Source organism: Hylobates moloch, unplaced genomic scaffold (assembly GCF_009828535.3).
Source record: "Hylobates moloch isolate HMO894 unplaced genomic scaffold, HMol_V3 SCAFFOLD_17, whole genome shotgun sequence".
NCBI lineage: Eukaryota > Metazoa > Chordata > Mammalia > Primates > Hylobatidae > Hylobates > Hylobates moloch.
In genome coordinates this window covers 19425074-19441082 of record NW_026652292.1, presented here as the reverse complement: position 1 = coordinate 19441082, position 16009 = coordinate 19425074, and positions in this window count along the sequence as shown.

The window sequence follows — 16009 nt, the reverse complement described above, 5'->3', positions numbered from 1 at the left end:
GCCACCACACCGGGCTGAATAGTTAAATTTGGGATAGTGAGGCTTTATATTCCATTCCATTACATTAACAGAGGGAAAGAGTAATGCAATGCCAACTCATCCAACAATCCAATCCTATTTTCCCTAAATATCAGGAAAACAGCTTAAAATATCCAAATATTCACTATTCTGTATTAAATATTTTCAAACTTTCCTTTCTATCAACACAAGAAAGTACTGCTTGCATGGTAGATTGGATGTGCATCTCCAAACTTTGGCCTTTAAACTTAACCTCAGGTAAACACATTTTATGTTGTTCAAAATATTCCTAATGTTTGAGCCTTCCTATGACTCTGTGTCTCACCAAGTTTCTTCACTAACTTTTGCAAGTTCTTAGGATATATTTTCACATTTCTTTGAGGTAGGGAATATTATAGGTATGCTAAATAACATAATTAATGATCACAAATATGAGAATGATTCCAATCGGGAAGACAGTAGAATTAAGTATGCAGAGTAGTCAACAGGCTGTGCCTAGACATTTGCACGATCGTATGTTTTGGGGATTATCTGTGTCTCAGTCTGCTGGGGTTGCTATGACAAAAACAACAGAAATTTATGTTCTCACAGTTCTGGTGGTTGGAAGTCCAAAATCAGAGTGTCAGGACGGTTGGGTTTTAGTGAGGATCCCCTTCCTGACTTACATATGGCTGCCTTATTCCTGTGTTCTGACATGGCCTTTCTTTTTTGTGCATACCAAGAGAAAGATATTTCTGGCCTCTTACTCTCTTTCTACAAAGACATTAATCCTATTGAAGTAGGGCTGTACCCTTATACCTTCATTTAGCCTTAATTACCTTCATAGAAGCCCTATCTCAAAATACAGTCTGACTGAGAATTGGGGCTTCAAGATAGGAATTTTGTGGGAACACAAGCATCCCATCTATAAAAACCTGGAAATACAAATTTATTGTAGCATTTTTCAATACAAACTGTAAGTTTTGGACAACCATTATTTCAAATGTGCTATTGGAAATATTCAGAGGGTCAAAAATCAGATCACCATGTATACCAATACCTATAGGATTTTTGCACCATCTCTCTCTCTCATCTGGATTAATGCAACATCCTCCAGACTGGTCCCTGCAATACTGAAAACGTCACAAGAGTTTCCCATTTAACTTCCAAAGATATTGTAACTGTTTCATATTCAGCATGGTCTTGCTCCTCCCTGCCTGTCTCTGCAGCTCCACTTCTTGTCTGCCCACAGTGGCCTTCTTCTATTGTGTTTATGCCTTCGGTCACAAATTGATGCTGTAACTCAATTTTTGCATGTTCTTTTCCCTTGACTGAAAGCACCATTTTCTTTACGTAACAGATTCTCTCTCTCTATTCAGTTCTCCAGATGCCTGTTTCTGACTACTGTACTGGGACTTGCATGCCATATTGACCAATAAGATAAGAACCCTCCCACCTACTCACACACATGACAATATTTTACACTTCTTCAAATTTCTTCTTTCTGTCTTAGCTTTTTTTGTGAGTTTTATGTTATAATTATTTTTCCCACATTAAGTTGAGAAAACCTAGTATTTATCAACTGTTTTATTTCTAGTGGTTTTCACAGACTGAACCATCTGAACCATAATAGGCATTCAATAAAAAAATTAATAAATTAATAAAGGAAGAAAAGAATTAAATATTTAGCATATAGATATCATAGCACTTGGCTGTTAATTTCATGTAGCAGCAAACAAAACAGCTTAAAATATTAAAAGATTAATGTCCAAATGAAAGTGACCATTATGACAGCTGATGAGAAAACTGGACAGGCTAAAAGTTAAGATTCCTCTTGGGAATTTTTAAGAGATGGATTTGGACAGGTAAAGTGGAGCAGGGGGATTTAAGAACATATACAAGCAAGAAATCATCATTGTCAACTTTTTTGTTAATATGCTATACTAATTACGTGTACTTAATGTTATGTATCAGGCATAGAGGTAAGCAGTTTAAATGTGTTATATCGTCTAATAATGAGATGTGATTGGTTTTATAGTTCTCGTATAGATAGGAAAAGTGAAGCTCATAGAGTGAAAGTTACAGTCCCCAGGTACTTGACCTGAAAGGGTGGGGCTTCCAGAATGCTGGGTCCTTCTGAAAAAAAAAAAAATTGTCTAGTCTTCAGCTCTTTGCCATTATGGGAAGGAGACATTGAATGATGAAATACAGTCAGACTAGAAGCATTATTTCAAAACAGCAAAACAGCAGCAATAACAGTTCATAATTTTAAAAAGTACTTTCAAATTATCTCATGGGATCCTCATAGCAACCCTGTTAGAAGAATGGGAATTGTGACTATGAAAAAGAACCAATTATGATTTTTTAAAATTCCAGTTCTTCTACCTACCAACACTGCTGGTTTCAAAGAATAATGTATTTTTAATTAAGTTGGTCTTTATTGGGACTTAGAACTCTATCATTTCCTGTTTGCTTGAAATGTACCAAATTAAAAATGTGAATATTCACTTGACAGGAAGAGTAGTGCTGGGCCTTGCTGCACAGCAGAATCACCATGGGAACGTGAACATACTGAGATCCATCAATCCTATGCTATGTAATCCTATCAGGATTTTTGAGATATGGTAAAACTCAGAATAAAAAAAAAATGAGATTTCTGCTGGATCTAATCTTTGGCACTAATGATATATTTGTGACAGGCTTATTTTGGCCTTATCCTGTGTTATTTTCTTCAGCTCAATATCCTACTTGATATTTGGCATTCTATTTAAGAAACACAAAAGATCACAGAAACAGCCAAAGGATAACGCATATATATAAAATCCCTTTCTCATATTAGAAATTTTATCCCCAATTCTGATGTCTTTGTCCTTGTCCATTTTACTTTTGCCATGTAATTGCAAATGTATTGTTAACAGTAAATAGAACAGATATTGATGTTTTATTTTTATTGATGGGTATGTGAGACAAATAAAGATTAAAATTTTATACGTTAATTCAATAACTATTTGTTGAACACTTACTGTAGGTTAAACATTGTGAAAGATGCTAGAAATACAAAGTCAAATAATACGTGATCTAGATCCTGAAGGGCCTTAAATTTCATTAACACAAAATTCCATTAAAGTGTAGCAGGTAATGTGAAAGTTCAGGGCACAGTTTGAGCAAAATGTAGGTTAGAATTAGGAGGTGGTGTAGTATTTAAGGCAAAAAAAACTGTGAGATTGTACAAAGTCATACAACTTTTTATTGATATAATAATGATTAGTAGCCACTTATGAGTCTGAATCCAATATTTTCTATTTTATTAAGTTTTATGGATGTGGGAGCTAGTTGAAGTGGTTTAGATAATAAAGTTAGGCAAAAGTAGTTGACGTGGCACAGAGGAAAAAAAATCCTCAAAGAGAATTCTACAGATGAAAGAGATATAACTTTGTAATGTAGAGAGAGAATAATAGAGAGAGAAGAGACAAAAATGAATCTGAGGTAGCAAGCCAGATAAACTTGTGGAATCTGTTTTCACACCTGAACTTGGGTTGAGGACTTGATACTGGGGAGAAACTCTCTTGCCTTGAAAGTGCCATCCCTTAAGAAATCCACATGTATGTTCAAAGTAGACTGCAAAACATTCAATGAAATAAGTCTATTTTCAATTTTAATCACTCATTCAACCTATTGTTGCCGCTGAGGAGGTACCGATAAAAACACTCCTACTTCCCACTTAGGTTCTGAACTAATTGAGAGACAAAAGGAGGATTGGTAGATGAAGACCAAAATATCTGCTTTATCACTGACAGGGCAGAATTGGAAGATAGAGCCTAAAAGCACTTCCTCACCCAAAACTCAGGATTAGGCAGAGCCACCCACCCAGTCGCAGGATGGACAGGGACGTACGCCTTCTGTGGCACCTTGTTTCCAAGAGGAAAAAGATGAAGTTGATCACATCATTATATTTTCCCAATATATATCATTTAGATAAATCATATCTCCCTCTCAGGGGCTGAGGGTAGGAGCATTTTCAGAGGAGTCTGTCTATAAGTCAGAGACTGTGTCTAATATTTTTGTGTCTCTTACAACGTGCTTATCACATATCTCTTACAATGTGTTTGTCATGTTTTCCTGAAAAAAAAAAAAAAACAGAATATTCTACTAAAAATATTTTCATCATTAAGATTGTTGATTATTTCACTGAATAAAAGTTCTGGAAGGAAGCAGTTCCAGAATCATTGATTCAGTAGCTCAGCAGTTGAAGAATATAATTTTCTGTTATTGCTTTGGGTTCACAAAGTTGTCCCAACAGACTTGCCAAAGTGCCAAGTCTTCATGTGACAGCATCCATAAGCTCAAAGGAATTAAGTGGTTTTCTTTTTGTGTTTCTCTACTTTTACTTAAATATGCGAGTGTTATCTTTCCCAGAAGCCCCACATCAGATGTCTTCTGACGTCTGAGTTACTAGAATTTGTCATTTCCTAATCCTTATCAAATAACAGATAACTGGAAATGGAATTACTACAATTGACTGAGACTCATCATAGTGTATCCTTGGACCTATTGAAGGAAACTGTTATTCCTGAGCTCACTGTTGCTCTCAGTATATCTGAAAAGCGGTAAAATAAATCAGAATTCTTTTGGCAAGGAAGTTAAGAGCTCGAATCATATTTATCAAATAATGGTTTTGTTCCCTCTGCCCTATTTGCCTTCCTATAAAAAAGATTCAACTTTTGGGATGAATGTAATATTATTAATTTATGGATAAGTAAAATGCAGATGTCTGTAAATATCGTTTCAGGTAAATGCAAAATATTAATACCATTCAATTTTAGGTAATGTTGAATTATTCCAACATAAATGAAAATTAAAACATTATCAAAATGGATTTAACTAACAAAACAAACAGAATCTCTTTGAAAAATAATGTTGCCGGCCCCGCACGGTAGCTTACGTCTGTAATCCCAGCACTTTGGGAGGCCAGGGAGGGCAGATCGTGAGGTCAAGAGATCAAGACCATCCTGGCCAACATGGTGAAACCCCATCTCTACTAAAAATACAAAATTTAGGTGGGCATGGTGGTGTGAACCTGTAGTCCCAGCTACTCAGGAGGCTAAGGCAGGAGAATCACTTGAACCTGGGAGGCAGAGGTTACAGTGAGCCGAGATCATGCCACTACACTCCAGCCTGGTGACAGAGAGAGACTCTGCCTCAAAAAAAAAAAAAAGAAAAAAAAAAGAAAAGAAAAAGAAAAAGAATGTTGCCCATACAATTGATTCATTTGGTCATTTCATCATTTATGAACAAAGTATTCCTTTCTTTTTCTTCAGGCAGTCATCTAAAACAAACATCTAATATAAAATAAAAGCTTCTTGGTAATATATCAAAATACAGATGCATATCTGAAATTCTGTATTTTCGACACGAGGATCTAGAGGAAATTCCCACATATATTATAATAAAATGGGTCAGAATTAAGTTGTTAATTAATTAAAACCATATCACATTATGACTGATTATAATACTTGACCAAGGAACAATATAGTAGCTATCTTCAACTTTCAAGTGTAAATAAAAAATAAGCATTTTTTGATTTAAACAAAGCTTTTGCAAAATGTGTTTAATGTAATTGGTATGCTTTAAACAGGAGGTTGCAAATGTTCAGAATACCATGTGGTTAGGTGATTACCACAGGTCTTTGGTTCTTAATTATCCATAGGAAGGCCAAATGAATCAGTAGTCAGATGAGGGCAATTATCACATTTACAGAAGGACATGACTCTCTGGATGAAGCTTTCTGCAAGTCTCATTTGCTATTACAAAGTCAGTAGTAGAGCATTTCAATACAAGTGAGGTTTGAATGATGCAATATAAGCCAAATGCTGTCAGTTTCAGGGCTGCAGACAATATGGTACAGAGTCACACATGTTTTCCAAAGTTTATTTTGGCAAATTTCTGAATATAGAAAATGTGATAATTTCATTCTGAAAGGCTTACTTGTGGGGACAGAAACAACTGTTATTATAGATTCCATTAAGATATATCATTTCATTAAGGCACAAGTAAGGAAGGAGGATTAGAAGAACTTCCAGTTGTAAATTGCCCTCTTCCTCTTTGTTTCCTAGCTGTGTAGAATATACTGAAAAGATTTTCTGTCTGAAGTAGCTATAAAAATGTAACCCACATGTCCCAAACGTCCAGCTAAATAAACTCTCTGTGGCAATTAGCATATGTGTGTGCAGTTAGAAATCAAAGAGAAATACAGGCTTTTTCTTCTAAAAAGTGTGCTTTGCTATTAATCAAGAGCAATGACTCTCAGCAGCACTGTTTTAGTAGCAGTTTTAAAGATTAAAAATATAATTGGCTCATTGATGCCTTGGGTGTCCAAACACTTCTTATGAGTCAGTATATTCAATGTCTAATTATAGGCAATGATAATTCTTTTCCTGAGACATGTCTCATCAGAGTTTTGGATTGTAAAAGGAAATAAAAGGACTAGGAATAGCTACATGACTCATGTTTTAAAATGAGTGCCTCTTTTCCTATGGAACAGATTAACTTTTCTAAATAGCCACTAGTACCAGATGCTGTTTGGTTAATCCTATGATATGGGAAGACCCTAAATAATATCCAGATATCAGTTACTCTCATTAGAATGAATACTTTTCTTTATCATAACAAAAAATGTCAAAACTCAAACATCACTCACAACCCACCACCAACTTCAACATCAACAAGAAGAACTAGCAAAAGGGCATTTGAGTAAACACACACACACACATACACACACATATAAACTTCATATATATGTGTGTATTTATATATGTAAACTACATATATATGTGTGTTTGTTGTGTAGTTTACACACACACACACATACTTGTCAAGGGACATGCAATTCTTGAGAAAGCTGAAATACGTCAGTACAGACAAGATAACAAGATGTAAAGGGTATTGACTGAGGTTCTAAAGCCATTTAGATTTTGTGTTATCTAGGGTCCAAATTTTTTTCAAATCCACCTAAACTTATCTTCTTTTCTCCCTTCTGCCCATTTTTTTCTTGATTTTTCTCTGTCTTTTCAAAATCAAAATTTCATTGTAATGACAATTGTCTTGATGCCAATCTGGCCAGTCATGGTTGACTGAGTCTACTTTCATTGCCATGTGGTTTATAATTCTAGTTGCATAACTCACTCAATGTTGTTAAAACACTGATGATGTCTAGTAAAAAGTACAGTAGAAGTATATTGAGACATTCAGAATTAAGCCTATTTGTTGACTTGATGAGTACTCTGTCTGTAAGACTATAACTCGAAAGAAGCATTCATTGTTTTATTACCTCTTAAAATACCCATGATACATCATTAACAAATAATTGGTTCACTGAAGGAAATGAATTTAGTTTTTGAATTTAGTAATCAATTTTATTATTTCTGCATTGTTAATTTGCTCTTATTATATTTCTGAGTGAAATAAAAAATAGGCTACTTAGATTTATCAAGTTACAATGACTGCATAAATGTTCTATTTTTGTTGGCTTTAAACAAATAGCAGTCTAAAATAAGGAATCCATTTCAGTCTAATGTATTGAGTATCTTAAACTTTCATCCAACTTAGGCCTGGTCAATTTTGTAGGCCTGCCAGAAAGAGCAAAGACTTGGCAGAAATGATGACAAATTGATGTCACTGCTTTTCTTATTAACTAGGCAGCCAATGCTGACACTTGGACAGACTCTTTGGAGAATCCTGCAAAGACAATCTTTGACCAAGTTTTTTTGGTTCTAGTAATGTTTTAGGCTAGCACCTTGTGACATTGCTCCTCAGTACTTATGGTTCTTGTTCATTTTATCTCCAGGCTCTACTCTTGGCATTAGTCCATCTGTCTCTCTCTTTCTCTCATAAGGGACACCTGTTGAAAGACACAAAACTTTGTCCATCTCTTAGTGGAAGCACAGTGCATTCCTAATGATACTCCCCTATATTCTGCCCCCAGGAAAGGGAAAATGTCTTTAATCTTATGAATTAGGAGTCACATATGGCTCCTCTGCATCTACCAATATCCAGTGCCACCCATGTCAGCCTCTGCAGACAGTCTCCTTGAATGCCTCTCTCTCAATACATGATATGAAGGACTCATTCCAGATTTCCCCTTCTCAAGGACTGGGGAATAGTGCAAAGGCAATGAAAATCTCTGCAATAAAATCCTCTTCTCCTCAGCACTCTCAACTCTTACATATTTAATATAGACGACAGACTGACTCTAGCCGAAGTACCTCTACAAAACCCAGTGCACTCTCATCAGCTGAATTAGCACCACGCTTTAGAATTGAGGGTAACTGGTATGGACTCAATCGTTCTGTCTTTAGGCTACAGCCTAACAAGTTATTTTTGTTAACATCTTTTCATGTTAAACTGATTAATACTTTGTCGAGCTGTTATGTATAATAGGAACTCTGCTAGTAACTTTACATGTGATATCTAATTTAATCCCCATAATAAACATTTACTGCCATGATGATTCTTTTATAAATAAAAACCAAAGATTGTGGATTTTTACATAATTAATTCAAGACTGAAACACTTGTAACTGGAAGAGCTGAGATTAGTCCCCAGGGTTCCCATCTTTCCCATAAAAAATAAAGAGATTTGAAATATTATCTTTGGAAGGCTTCTTATGTGCCAGGAATTTTAGATTCTTTTACATTTGGTTACTTAGTCTTACAGCAACCAAGCAAAAGTGATAATATTCTAATGTATGAAAAAAAGGAGTAATTATATTCACTTTTCAATGTCATAAGGTACAAATTGTGCAACCAGAGTGGGATAATTTTTAATATAAAATCCATGCACATTCAATTACACAATTTTGTCTTCTGGCAATTATGTCTTATTTACTTCGTTACAAATCCAGCCTGTCGCCTTAGGCTTTTTTGCAATTGACTACTTTTATTAATATGGGTAGGCAGAGGTTTTCTATGACATGATTCATGCAAAGCAGCATTCATTAGTTTATTCACGGTACCAATAATTGATTTTGAATTCTATCAAGCACTATGAAAAGAGATAGGTATATCATAATAAAACATTCTATTGGCCTCAATTTGCTCATTCCTATAGGAGTAAGAGACATTAAAATAATTACAATGTAATGCTAAAAAGATTTGGTAGAACTTGGAACTATTATATTGTGAAAGCACCAGGGCAGGGTGCCTTAGTAATAAAACTGATATTTGAGGTGAGATTGAGAGAAGAGAAACTATACAGGTCAGACAAGAAGACAGAAAAGGGAATATTCAGAAAGTAATAAGGGCATGAATATGAAATTATGACTAATTTGTTATAACTGTAGCATCAAGTACATGGACAGAAGACAAGCCTGGTTTTCACAAAGGAAAGAAAAAGTAAATCAATCTGACTTTTGATGAGATTTAGTTTTTGTATTCTTTAATCAGTCATTTTTTTCTTTCAGTCTTTAACATATGTTTCCTGAGTTCTTGCTGGCCACTAGATATGAAATGAAAGCACATTATGACAATTCTTGTAACTGTCATAAGTGCTGTAAGAGCATAGGAGGAGGTAGAAGATTTTTCATGTGTACAGCACCTCACTGGAATGCCTCTTTCAAAACATGGGAGGGTCTCTTGAAACATGTTAACATGGACTGGTGATTCTAGTTCTTTAAAGAAATTCATGAATAGGCTTTATTTGTTGGAGTAGTTTTAAATTCACAGAAAAATTCTGCAGATAGTACAGAAAGTTTCCATATACCCACTCTCCACTACTGTTAACACCTTGCATTAGTGTGGCGCCTTTGTCATAATTGATGAACCACTATTGATACATTATAATGAACTAAAGTCCAGGGTTAACATTAGGGTACACAATTTGTATTTTACAGTTCTCTGGGTTTTGATGAATGCATAAGATGATATATCCACAGGACAGTACAGAATAACTTCGCAGCCCTAAAAACTCTCTCTGCTTCACCTGTTTATTCCGCTCCTCCTTTCCCCTGAACCCCTAGCAATCACTGATTTTTTCCTTTTCTAGAATACATGTAGTTGGGATCATATAGTATGTAACCTTTGCAGACTGGCTTATTTCACTTAGGAAACTTAGGAATATGTATTTAAGGTTCCTCCACGTCTTTTTGTGGCTTGATAATTTCTCTCTCTCTCTCTCTCTCTCTCTCTCACTTCTTTTTTTTTTTTTTTTTGAGATGGAGTTTCACTCTTTCACCCAGGTTGCAGTGCAGTGGCTCGATCTCAGCTCACTGCAACCTCCACCTTCCAGTTTCAAGTGATTCTCCTGCCTCAGCCTCCCAAGTAGCTGGGATGACAGGCGCCCACCATGCCCGGCTAATTTTTGTATTTTTAGTAGAGACAGGGTTTCATCATGTTGGCCAAGCTGGTCTCGAACTCCTGACCTCGTGATCCACCCACCTCAGCCTCTCAAAGTGCCTGGATTACAGGCATGAGCCATCAAGCCTGTCCTCCACTCTTTTGTTTTGTTTTGTTTTTGTTTTTGTTTTTGAGACAGGGTCTCACTCTGTTGACCAGACTGAGGGTAGTGGTGCCATCACACCTCACAGTAGCCTCAACCTCTCAGGCTCAGGTGATCCTCCCATTTTAGCTTCCCAGGTAGCTGGGACTACAGGCATGTGCCACCAGGCCTGGCTAACTTTTTGCATTTTTTCTAGAGATCAGATTTCGCCATTTACCCTAGCTGGTCTCTAGGTCCAAGCATTTCACCCTCCTCAGCTTCTCAAAGTGCTGGGATTACAAGTGTGAGCCACCATGCCTGGCCAAAGCTTGATAATTTCTTTGATTGTTCAACAGTATTCTATTATAAGGATGTACCACAATTTATTTATCCATTCACCTATTGAAAGACATCTTGGCTGCTTCCAGTTTGAGGCAATTATGAATAAAGCTACTATAAACACTCAAGTGCAGTTTTTGTGCAGACATAAATTTTCAACTCATTTTGGTAAATATCTAAGGAGTAGCATAGCTGGAACATATGTTAAAACTCTATTTTTAGGTTTGTAAGAAACTTGTAAAGTTTCCTAAGGGGCTGTTCCATTTTGCATTCTTATCAGCAATGAGTAAACATTCCTATTGCTCTGCATCTTCATCAGAATTTGGTGTAGTCAGTTTGGAGGATTTTAGCCATTGTAATGCATGTGTAGGTGTAGCACATTGCTGTTAATTTGCAATTCACTAATGACAAATGATGTTGGGCACCTTTTCATAGGTTTATTTGCCATTTGTATAGATTGTTTGATGAGGTGTCTGTTCAGATTTTTTGCCCATTTTTTGATTGGATCATTTGTTTCTTTATCAAATATATGTTTTGCAAACATTTTCACTCAGTCTGTGGCTCATCTTTTCATTCCATTCACAGTATCTTTTTGCAGATCAGAAAAATTTAATTGTATGAGCTCTAAGTTATCTTTTTTGTTTCTTCATAGATTGTGCTTTTGATATTGTAACTAAAAACTCATCAAAAAACTCAACATCATCTAGATTTTCACCTGTGTGTGCTAACTTTAGAAGTTTTATAGATTTGTAGTTCATATTTTGATTTGGGATCCATTTTGAGTTAATTATTGTGAACAATATGAGATCTGGGCCTAGATTAATTTTTTTCTGTATGTGTCTAGTTGTTCCTTTCAAAAAAATGACTGTCCTTTCTTCATTGAATTGGCCTTACATTTCTGTCAAAGATCAGTTGACTATATTTGTGCGGGTCTATTTCTGAGCCACCTTTTTTGTCCCCTTGATCTATTTGCCTATTATTTTGCCAATACCAATGTATTTTGGATACTATAGGTTTAAAGGAAGTGTTGATTCTTTGGAATTTTTTACATAAACGATGACCTCTGTGGAAGAAAAACAAAACAAAAAAACAACAAAAATGTGTTTCGTATTTCCCAATCTGTGTATTTTTTATTCTCCTTTTTGTTTCTTTTTTTCTTATGATGCATTATATTTTCTGTAAAACGGAATTTTATTTTATTTCTTTTTTTATTATACTTTAAGTTCTGGGGTACAAGAGCAGAACATGCAGGTTGTTACATATGTATACATGTGCCGTGGTGGTTTGCTGCACCAATCAACCTGTCATCTACATTGGTATTTTTCCCAGTGCTATCCCTTCCCTAGCCCCCCAAGCCCTGACAGGCCCCAGTGTGTGATGTTCCCCTCCCTGTGTCCATGTGTTCTCATTGTTCAACTCCTACTTATGAGTGAGAACATGCAGTGTTTGGTTTTCTGTTCTTGTGTTAATGTGCTGAGAATGATGGTTTCCAGCTTCATCCATGTCCCTGCAAAGGACATGAACTCATCCTTTTTTATGGCTGAATAGTATTCCGTGGTATATATGTGCCACATTTTCTTTATCTAGTCTATCATTGATGAGCATTTGGGTTGGTTCCAAGTCTTTGCTATTGTGAATAGTGCCATAATAATCATACGTGTGCATGTGTCTTTGTAGAAGAATGATTTATAACCCTTTGAGTATATACACAGTAATGAGATTGCTGAGTAAAATGGTATTTCTAGTTCTAGATCCTTGAGAAATCACCACACTGTCTTCCAAAATGGTTGAACTAATTTACACTCCCACCAACAGTGTAAAAACGTTTCTATTTCTCCACATCCTCTCCAGCATCTGTTGTTTCCTGACTTTTTAGTGATCACCATTCTAAATGGTGAGAGATGGTATCTCATTGTGGTTTTGATTTGCATTTCTCTAATGACCAGTGATGATGAGCATTTTTTCATATGTTTGTTGGCTGCATAAATGTCTTCTTTTGAGAAGTGTCTGTTCGTATCCTTCACCCACATTTTGATGGGGTTGTTTTTTTCTTATAAATTTGTTTAAGTTCTTTGTAGATTCTGGATATTAGCCCTTTGTCAGATGGAGAGATTGCAAAAATTTTCTCTCATTTTGTAGGTTGCCTGTTCACTCTGATGATAGTTTATTTTGGTGTGCAGAAGCTCTTTATTTTAACTGGATCCCATTTGTCTACTTTGGCTTTTGTTGTCATTGCTTTTGGTGATTTAGTCTAGTCATGAAGTCTTTGCCCATGCCTATGTCCTGAATGGTATTGCCTAAGTTTTCTTCTAGGGTTTTTATGGTTTTAGGTCTTATGTTTAAGTCTTTAATCTATCTTGAGTTAATTTTTGTATAAGCTGTAAGGAAGGGATCCAATTTCAGCTTTCTGCATATGAGTAGCCAGTTTTTCCAACACCATTTATTAAATAGGGAATCCTTTCCCCACTGCTTGTTTTTGTCAGGTTTGTCAAAGGTCAGATGGTTGTAGATGTGTGGTGTTATTTCTGAGGCCTCTGTTCTGTTCCATTGATCTACTTATCTGTTTTGGTACCAGTACTTGCTGTTTTGATTACTGTACCCTTGTAATATAGTTTGAAGTCAGGTAGTGTGAGGCCTCCAGCTTTGTTCTTTTTGCTTAAGATTGTCTTGGCTATGTAGGCTCTTTTTTGATTCCATATGAAATTTAAAGTAGTTTTTTTTTCAAATTCTGTAAAGAAAATCAATGGTATCTTGATGGGGATAGCACTGAATCTATAAATTACTTTGGGCAGTATGGCCATTTTCACAATATTGATTCTTCCTATCCATGAGCATGGAATGTTCTTCCATTTGTTTGTGTCCTCTCTTATTTCCCTGAGCAGTGGTTTTTGGTTCTCCTTGAGGAGGTCCTTCACATCCCTTGTAAGTTGGATTTCTAGATATTTTATTCTTGTTGTAGCAATTGTGAATGAGAGTTCACTCATAATTTGGCTCTCTGTTTGTCTGTTATTGGTGGATAGGAATGCCTATGATTTTTGCACACTGATTTTGTATCCTGAGGCTTTGCTGAAGTTGTTTATCAGGTTAAGGAGATTTGGAGATGAGACAATGGGGTTTTCCAAATATACAATCATGTCATCTGCAAACAGTGAAAATTTGACTTCCTCTTTTCCTACTTAAATACCTTTATTTCTTTCTCTTGCCTGACTGCCCTCCTCCTATGTTGAATAGGAGTGGTGAGAGAGGGCATCCTTGTCTTATGCCGGTTTTCAAAGGGAATGCTTCCAGTTTTTGCTCATTCAGTATGATATTGGCTGTGGGTCATAAATAGCTCTTATTATTTTGAAATATGTTCCATGAATACCTAGTTTATTGAGAGTTTTTAGCATGAAGGGCTGTTGAATTTTGTCAGATGCCTTTTCTGCATCGAGATAATCGTGGTTTTTGTCATTGGTTCTGTTTATGTGATGGATTACGTTTATTGATTTGTGTATGTTGAACTAGCCTTGCATCCCATGGATGAAGCCAACTTGATCATTGTCGATAAGCTTTTTGATGTGCTGCTGGATTTGGTTTGCCAGGATTTTACTGAGGATTTTCCCATTGATGTTCATCCGGGATCTTAGCCTAAAATTTTCTTTCTTTGCTGTGTCTTTGCCAGGTTTTGGTATCACGATGATGCTGATCTCAAAAAATGAGTTAGGGAGGATTCCCTCTATTTTTATTGTTTGGAATAGTTTCAGAAGAAATGGTACCAGCTCCTCTTTGTCTGTCTGGTAAAATTCGTCTCTGAATCTGTCTGGCCCTGGACTTTTTTTGGTTGGTAGGCTGTTAATTGCTGCCTCAATTTCAGAACTTGTTATTGGTCTATTAAGGGATTCGACTTCTTCCGAGTTTACTCTTGGGAGGGTGTATGTGTCCAGGAATTTATCCATTTCTTCTAGATTTCCTAGTTTATTTGCATAAAAGTGTTTATAGTATTCTCTGATGGTAGCTTGTTTTCTGTGGGATCAATGGTGATATCCCCTGTATCAGTTTTTATTGTGTCTATTTGATTCTTCTCTCCTTTCTTGTTTATTAGTCTTGCTGGGGGTCTATCAATTTTGTTCATCTTTTCAAAAAATCAGCTTCTGCATTCATTGGTTTTTTGAACTTTTTTTTGTGTGTCACTATCTCCTTCAGTTCCACTCTGAACTTATTTCTTGTCTTCACCTACCTTTCGAATTTGTTTGCTCTTGATTCTCTAGTTCTTTCAATTGTGATGTTAGGGTATCAATTTTAGATCTTTCCTGCTATCTCTTGTGAGCATTTCATGCTATAAATTTCCATCTACACATTGTTTTAAATGTGTCTCAGAGATTCTGGTACATTGTGTCTTTGTTCTCACTGGTTTCAAAGAACATCTTTATTTCTGCTTTCAATTCGTTATTTACCCAGTAGTCATTAAGAAACAGATTGTTCAGTTTCCATGTAGTTGTGCAGTTTTGAGTAAGTTTCTTAATCCTGAGTTCTAATGTGATTGCACTGTGGTCTGAGAGATGGTTGCTTATGGTTTCCATTCTTTTGCATTTGCTGAGGAGTGTTTTACATCCAATTATGTGGTCAAATTTAGAATAAGTGTGATGTGGTGCTGAGAAGGATGTATGTTCTGTTGATTTATGGTGGAGAGCTCTGTAGATGTCTATTAGGTCCACTTGGTCCAGAGCTGAGTTCCAGTACTGGATATCCTTCTTAATTTTCTGTCTTGTTGATCTGACTAGTGTTGACAGTGGGGTGTTAAAGTCTCCCACTATCATTGTGTGGGCATCTAAGTCTCTTTGTAGGTCTCTTAGAACTTGCTTCATGAATCTGGGTGCTCCTGTACTGGGTGCATATATATTTAGGATAGTTAGCTCTTCTTGTTGCATTGATACCTTTACCATTATGTAATGCTGTTGTCTCTTTTGATCTTCGTTGGTTTAAAGTCTGTTTTATCAAAGACAAGGATTGGATTGTAACCCCTGCTGTTTTTTTTTTTTTTTTTTTTTTTTGGCTTTCCATTTGTTTGGCAAATATTCCTCCATCCCTTTATTTTGAGCCTATGTGTGTCTTTGCATGGGATATGTGTCTGCTGAATACAGCACACTGATGGGTCTTGACTCTTTATCCAATTTGCCAGTCTGTGTCTTTTAATTGAATCATTTAGCCCATTTACATTTAAGGT